We start from the raw sequence: 8,638 nt of genomic DNA, 5'->3' as shown, positions 1-8,638 counted from the left end.
AACAGCAAAAGGAATGGGATGCCATTTCTGAGAGCAGATTATACAAAGCCTCCATTTTGCTTTGCCTCTCTTGCTTTCTAGATCTCTGGTGCCATTGGAAAGCCAGCTTCTGTGTTGTGAGCTGTGCTATACAGAGAGGTTAATTTGGCAAATAATTGAAGAAGTTAATCAACAGTCAATGAAAATCTGAGAACTTCAGGCCAATAGACACTGAGAAACGGGTTCTGAACAAACACTGAGTGAAGTTGTTAAAACATTGTCCCCAGTCAAATCTCAGATGAACTCTTGTGCAAGAGTCACCCAATTGAACTGTACACAGTTTCCAAACTCCCAGAAAGTATAAGATAATAAACACTTTTGTTTTAAATCACTACATTTGGGATAATTTGTTCTACAGCAACAGATAGAAAAATCAAAAATAAAAATACAAAAAAGAAAATTGCAGGAAATCTCAAATGTGTTAAATCTGATAGCACAGAGATGCAATAGTGCTAAATGTTAATAGCAAATGATAAGAGTAGATACATAGACTGGATCCTGCATCATAATAATGGTAATGTGTGTTTGATATTAAAGAACTGAGCAACATTATTTTCCATAAAAATCAGTGAGAAACCCCAAATGACCACCACATCATATTCAGAAGTGCTAAATAAAACTCTACTTTTGTAGTAAATAAAAACTGGTAGTTCTAATAAACATTATTAAATTAACAGAGGCATTTACAAAAATCTTACATCAAGTGTTACATCATATGGTGAAAGTATTTAAATATTTCAAAGTATTTTAAGATCAGAAACAAAATAAGTATGTCAATTAGCTAGTCAACATTTACTTTAGACTTAAGCTAGCAAGTAAAAGAAATTAAAAGCAATAAAATTAGTAAAAAATTAAAAGAAATAAAATTGCAATTGTTTTCTAATTGCAAAAGAAAGGTTTTTTTTATTTATTCAACTACATTTGAATTAAAATATGTATATGTTTACAAGAATTACCATAAAGTGAGTGAACATGCTTGAAGTCAAAATCAGAGATATATGTAATATTTGATTAGTAAAAAGTTAGCAATTGACAATATAGAGTCAATTCAACAATAAGAAAAAAACAGAAGGAATATTGGCAAAAATATGTGGACACTTTAAAAAGAAAACCTACAAATGGCACATAAACATGTTCATTATCACTTACCCCACTGTTAATCAGAGAACTGTAAATTCAACTCACAATAGCATGTCATTTCACACCAAAAAAAAAACAACAAACAAACAAAAATTAAAAGTCAGACAATATCTTGGGTTATAGATAATGTGCAATCATGAGAACTCCTAACTGTGATAGTATAAACAAGCATAACGATATTAGAAAATATGGGGCACCTGGGTGGCTCAGTCCGTTGAGCATCCGACTTCGCTCAGGTCATGATTTCACACTCCATGAGTTCAAGCCCCAAGTCGGGCTCTGTGCTGACAGCTCGGAGCCTAGAGCCTGCTTTGAATTCTGTGTCTCTCCCTCTCTCTGCCCCTCTCCTGGTCATGCTCTGTCTCTCTCTGTCTCAAAAATAAATAAAAACATTTTAAAAAATTAAGAAAATAAATTGTTATTACTATGGGAATTGACAAAACAATATAGCAATTCTACTCCACAGCAAAAGGAAACAAATATACGAATATTCCTTAGAGCATTTTTCTTGATAACAAAGTATAGGAATCAACCTATATGATTCCTAACACTGTAATAGATACATTTTTATGCATAAAATGGAATATTCCACTAGAATCAAAAGGAATACATACACTTGGATCAATATCCTAATCATGAAATTGATGGACAGACTGAAATCTGAGATGAATTCCCTCAGTAAAGCCCATTTATATATATTTCAAAAACAGGAAAAACTAAGGATGTATATTAATGGGACACTAATAAGAATTATTAGAAAAATTATGTAGAAAAAAGTCACGCAAATTTAGGAGGTTAAGAAAAAGGCTTGTATTGAGGAACCTATTTGAAGCTCTTAAAATACTGCCAAATATTTTATCTCTTAGTCTACTAATGCATGGAAGATGTATCCTTATTTTCATGCCTTAAACTATATGCACATATTTCAGTATATACATTTTACAATGAAAACTTTTACAAAGTTTCAAATGAGTTTCTTAAATTTATGAAGTATTAAAATTTTTACCTCATTTTTATTAAAAAATATTTGTTATGGAGCTTCAAAAATGTATTTTCTAGCAAAAACATCTAGTTTTTAACGACTGCTGTTAAACAAATAACATCTTTACCATCTCCGAAAAGAAAAAAAAAAGAAAACCAAAACTGAGGTTTTATTGAAGGCATTCTTCACCATATGAGATATGTCACATAGTATCTTTGAAACTATGTTTGAATTTGTGTGTGTGTGAACTCATTACTTCAAAGCAGATCATTCTCTCTTCTTCAGAGGATTCAGAGGGATCTAGATTTATGCTTTGTTGAAGGGAAAAATACTGGTATTCACATTGTGTTAATATCATAAATGCAAGAAATACACAATCAGAGAGAGAAGAAAGAAGCAATCTCTTTGAGTTTTCTACATAACCCTCTGAATGTCATGCTGACATGCTTTCCTAACAACTGAACTGTGTATGTGTGTGCATGCCTCTGTACATGTGTGTATGTGTGTGTGTGTGTGTGTGTGTGTGTGCGCGTGTGTGCGTGCATGTGTATAAAGCTCAGATCTAGGAAATACTCTAGTGCAATTAAAATGCTAACTTCAGAATTGCTTAAACAATAATTGTAATTATCTAGTAAAATTTTAAAGCCAATTTATTTGTCTAAAACGTTTTTGCTGAAACTGTTGTAAAACTCTAAAAACCAACACACGATTTTTAGATGAGTTCATTTAAATCACTTTATTCTGAAATGCTAATGCCTTAAAAATGTGTAAAATTATTTCTCTACTTTTTTAGCTGAAAAACAATATTTTGAGCTTAGTTATAAGCATTTAGGCAAGTTTTCAAATATCAAAATCAATGATCTTTCTTAAAATAGTTCTTCATATGGACAGCATTTATTCAAATTTCTGGTTAAGTTCTATGCAAAATAATAGGTAACATAAAAAAGTGACTATGCCTAATATTCCTCTGAGTGATACATAGTAGACTGGTAGGCCTTAATTTATTTATTTTTTCAAATGTATTTGAGAGGTATTTAATTCCATTATGCTTTTTCAATTATTAAAGAATAAACTCTAAAAAAGAAAACAAATATATATCTGCATCAAGGTGTAGAATAAAATGGTTTGTATGTCTTCTGGGCACCTAAGATTATTTGTAAGATCTTTATACACTGCAGAGAATTACAAATGCTTTGATTTGAGTGTGTTCAATTGGCTGGAGCATAAAAAAGATTCATCCTCTTAATTGCATAAACACAAGTCATATTCTTTACTATTCGTATGATGAAAATAACAAAACAGACTTAATTTTGTGTGTGTGTATGTGTATATACACACACACATATATACATACACATGTATAAACATATATATACACACAAGAGTGCAAATAAATTCTATTACAATGTTTCTCACAACAATTAAAAAACGTATGAATTATAAATGATGCCTGAAAATTCACAAGGCCATCGCAAAGATGGGTTTGGCGGGAATGTGCTAAAAGATTACAAAACGAATTAAATTTACTTTATATTGAATGTAGGAAATGAAATGTATGTAAGAGATATGAATTAGTGTATTGAAAAACTGCTAACCAGTTCTGTAATGTTTTCCCTAAATATATGCAAAAATACAAGGTTGATTTTTGGGGTTTAACACTGAGTCTCCTCCAAATTCTCAGATATTCATTTATATAAAATATGGAAGAAATGATGGATACATTTATTACCATCAACCTAATATTACAAGATAATCTAATACAATAGTTGATAGGAAATGTCAATAACGACGAGGCAAATACACAAGAATCATGAAAAATGTAAATCTTTTATGATGTGAAAAAATCAAGTATAACAGTATAAAATAAAAACTAGGCTCTGGACAGGGCATTTTTCTAAACAGTTACAAGAGTCAATTTTGAGGCACCAGCCTACAATTATTCCTCTCGCCGATCTATTAGTGTCCAATATATATGGAGACAGGACAGTTCAAAATAACTGATATGAAGTAATGAAGAGTAGAATTGGTATAGTATATTCTTACTTTATTTTCCTTTGTAACATTACAGAGAAGCCACTAAATTCATATTAGAGAAAGTTAAAGCACAGAGAAGTTATGCAAGGTGTCGAAATCCACACAGGTACAAAATAACATACACTGGATTCTAAGCCATGCAGTCGGCCTCTAGATCTCACACTATTCTTCAGGTCCAAAATAAGTCTTCTGAAATAATGGAAAGAGTAGACACACCTCATTTTGAAGTTTCAGACGAAGAAGAAAGACCATAACTATGAAATTTATCTATTATGTCAGCCATGAAATCTTCAAAAGACTGGAAATTTCATAAGGCAAAAATATACAGCATTTATCAAACAAAACAAGGGAAAGAAAATAACAGAATGAGAAAAGATGAAAGAATGAAGTAAGATTACAGATAGACCATATAAAAACAGATTTTCATGACTCAAGATGCAATAGAACATGAGTTAATATATAAAAAAAATTAATCAAATACCTAGCACAAAGTAGTATGCAAGTAGACATTAGCTGGTATAATTACTATAAATCACTTGCCCCAAAAGAAAGCAAATCTGATCCAGATTCTTTGCTTTCAAATTGGCAGAGAACAGCTTGACAATCCTGGTCCTCTACGATCACCAATTTCCCTTTTTATATCTCAATCCTGAGACAGTTTTATCTTCATGACTACTTTCAGTACTAGGTTCTGACGGTCATTTCATACTTAATATGTGCTGATTTTTCCTTTTCTAACCTGCTGTGATGCTTCATTTTTTCAATGAGTCTTGAATTAATGAAACTGACCAATCTGATCAAAAGATGCACTGTAAATATGATCTTATCTTTTTGTATCCCTTCACTTAATAGGTTTCACTCCTATTCATTCATTCATTTGATACATACATATTGGGCACCTATCAAAGGCCAGACGTATTGTAAGTATGATTTGTTCACTGTGTGTTGCAGTACATTCTAGCATCGGCTATGATGGTGAAGCATATCTTTTAATTTTTTTTAATTTTTTTTTCAATATATGAAATTTATTGTCAAAATGGTTCCCATCCAACACCCAGTGCTCATCCCAAAAGGCGCCCTCCTCAATACCCATCACCAACCCACCCTCGCCTCCCTCCCACCCCCCATCAACCCTCAGTTTGTTCTCAGTTTTTAACAGTCTCTTATGCTTTGGCTCTCTCCCACTCTAACCTCTTTTTTTTTTCCTTCCCCTCCCCCATGGTTTCTGTTAAGTTTCTCAGGATCCACATAAGAGTGAAAACATATGGTATCTGTCTTTCTCTGTATGGTTTATTTCACTTAGCATCACACTCTCCAGTTCCATCCACGTTGCTACAAAGGGCCATATTTCGTTCTTTCTCATTGCCCTGTAGTACTCCATTGTGTATATAAACCATAATTTCTTTATCCATTCATCAGTTGATGGACATTTAGGCTTTTCCCACAATTTGGCTATTGTTGAAAGTGCTGCTATAAACATTGGGGTACAAGTGCCCCTATGCATCAGTACTCCTGTATCCCTTGGGTAAATTCCTAGCAGTGCTATTGCTGGGTCATAGGGTAGGTCTATTTTTAATTTTCTGTGGAACCTCCACACTGTTTTCCAGAGTGGCTGCACCAGTTTGCATTCCCACCAACAGTACAAGAGGGTTCCCGTTTCTCTATATCCTCTCCAGCATCTATAGTCTCCTGATTTGTTCATTTTGGCCACTCTGACTGGCATGAGGTGATATCTGAGTGTGGTTTTGATTTGTATTTCCCTGATAAGGAGTGACATTGAGCATCTTTTCATGTGCCTGTTGGCCATCCGGATGTCTTCTTTAGAGAAGTGTCTATTCATGTTTTCTGCCCATTTCTTCACTGGGTTATTTGTTTTTCGGGTGTGGAGTTTGGTGAGCTCTTTATAGATTTTGGATACTAGCCCTTTGTCTGATACGTCATTCGCAAATATCTTTTCCCATTCCGTTGGTTGCCTTTTAGTTTTGTTGGTTGTTTCCTTTGCTGTGCAGAAGCTTTTTATCTTCGTAAGGTCCCAGTAATTCACTTTTGATTTTGATTCCCTTGCCTTTGGGGATGTGTCGAGTAAGAGATTGCTACGGCTGAGGTCAAAGAGGTCTTTTCCTGCTTTCTCCTCTAGGGTTTGCTGGTTTCCTGTCTCACATTCAGGTCCTTTATCCATTTTGAGTTTATTTTTGTGAATGGTGTGAGAAAGTGGTCTAGTTTTAATCTTCTGCATGTTGCTGTCCAGTTCTCCCAGCACCATTTGTTAAAGAGGCTGTCTTTTTTCCATTGGATGTTCTTTCCTGCTTTGTCAAAGATGAGTTGGCCATATGTTTGTGGGTCTAGTTCTGGGGTTTCTATTCTATTCCATTGGTCTATGTGTCTGTTTTTGTGCCAATACCATGCTGTCTTGATGATGACAGCTTTGTGGTAGAGGCTAAAGTCTGGGATTGTGATGCCTGCTGCTGCGGTCTTCTTCTTCAAAATTACTTTGGCTATTCGGGGCCTTTTGTGGTTTCCATATGAATTTTAGGATTGCTTGTTCTAGTTTCGAGAAGAACGCTGGTGCAATTTTGATTGGGATTGCATTGAATGTGTAGATAGCTTTGGGTAGTATTGACATTTTGACAATATTTATTCTTCCAATCCATGAGCAGGGAATGTCTTTCCATTTCTTTATATCTTCTTCAATTACCTTCATAAGCTTTCTATAGTTTTCAGCATACAGATCTTTTACATCTTTGGTTAGATTTATTCCTAGCTATTTTATGCTTCTTGGTGCAATTGTGAATGGGATCAGTTTCTTTATTTGTCTTTCTGTTGCTTCATTGTTAGTGTATAAGAATGCAACTGATTTCTGTACATTGATTTTGTATCCTGCAACTTTGCTGAATTCCTGTATCAGTTCTAGCAGACTTTTGGTGGAGTCTATCGGATTTTCCATATATAATATCACGTCATCTGCAAAAAGCGAAAGCTTGACTTCATCTTTGCCAATTTTGATGCCTTTGATTTCCTTTTGTTGTCTGATTGCTGATGCTACAACTTCCAACACTATGTTAAACAACAGCAGTGAGAGTGGGCATCCCTGTCGTGTTCCTGATCTCAGGGAAAAAGCTCTCAGTTTTTCCCCATGGAGGATGATGTTAGCTGTGGGCTTTTCATAAATGGCTTTTATGATCTTTAAGTATGTTCCTTCTATCCCGACTTTCTCAAGGGTTTTTATTAAGAAAAGGTGCTGGATTTTGTCAAAGGCCTTTTCTGCATCGATTGACAGGATCATATGGTTCTTATCTTTTCTTTTATTAATGTGATGTTGATTGATTTGCGAATGTTGAACCAGCCCTGCATCCCAGGAATGAATCCCACTTGATCATGGTGAATAATTCTTTTTATATGCTGTTGAATTTGATTTGCTAGTATCTTATTGAGAATTTTTGCATCCATATTCATCAGGGATATTGGCCTGTAGTTCTCTTTTTTTACTGGGTCTCTGTCTGGTTTGGGAATCAAAGTAATACTGGCTTCATAGAATGAGTCTGGAAGTTTTCCTTCCCTTTCTATTTCTTGGAATAGCTTGAGAAGGATAGGTATTATCTCTGCTTTAAACGTCTGGTAGAACTCCCCTGGGAAGCCATCTGGTCCTGGACTCTTATTTGTTGGGAGATTTTTGATAACCGATTCAATTTCTTCGCTGGTTATGGGTCTGTTCAAGCTTTCTATTTCCTCCTGATTGAGTTTTGGAAGAGTGTGGGTGTTTAGAAATTTGTCCATTTCTTCCAGGTTGTCCAATTTGTTGGCATATAAGTTTTCATAGTATTCCCTGATAATTGTTTGTATCTCTGAGGGATTGGTTGTAATAATTCCATTTTCATTCATGATTTTATCTATTTGGGTCATCTCCCTTTTCTTTTTGAGAAGCCTGGCTAGAGGTTTGTCAATTTTGTTTATTTTTTCAAAAAAACAACTCTTGTTTTCGTTGATCTGCTCTACAGATTTTTTAGATTCTATGTTGTTTATATCTGCTCTGATCTTTATTATTTCTCTTCTTCTGCTGGATTTAGGCTGCCTTTGCTGTTCTGCTTCTATTTCCTTTAGGTGTGCTGTTAGATTTTGTATTTGGGATTTTTCTTGTTTCTTGAGATAGGCCTGGATTGCGATGTATTTTCCTCTCAGGACTGCCTTCGCTGCATCCCAAAGCATTTGGATTGTTGTATTTTCATTTTCATTTGTTTCCATATATTTTTAAATTTCTTCTCTAATTGCCTGGTTGACCCACTCATTCGTTAGTAGGGTGTTCTTTAACCTCCATGCTTTTGGAGGTTTTCCAGACTTTTTCCTGTGGTTGATTTCAAGCTTCATAGCATTGTGGTCTGAAAGTATGCATGGTATAATTTCAATTCTTGTAAACTTATGAAGGGCTGTTTTGTGACCCAGTATATG

The sequence above is a fragment of the Prionailurus bengalensis genome, chromosome B1 (genome assembly GCF_016509475.1).
Source record: "Prionailurus bengalensis isolate Pbe53 chromosome B1, Fcat_Pben_1.1_paternal_pri, whole genome shotgun sequence".
Lineage (NCBI taxonomy): Eukaryota > Metazoa > Chordata > Mammalia > Carnivora > Felidae > Prionailurus > Prionailurus bengalensis.
The sequence above is the reverse complement of the archived record's forward strand: the minus strand, read 5'-3'. Positions refer to the sequence as shown.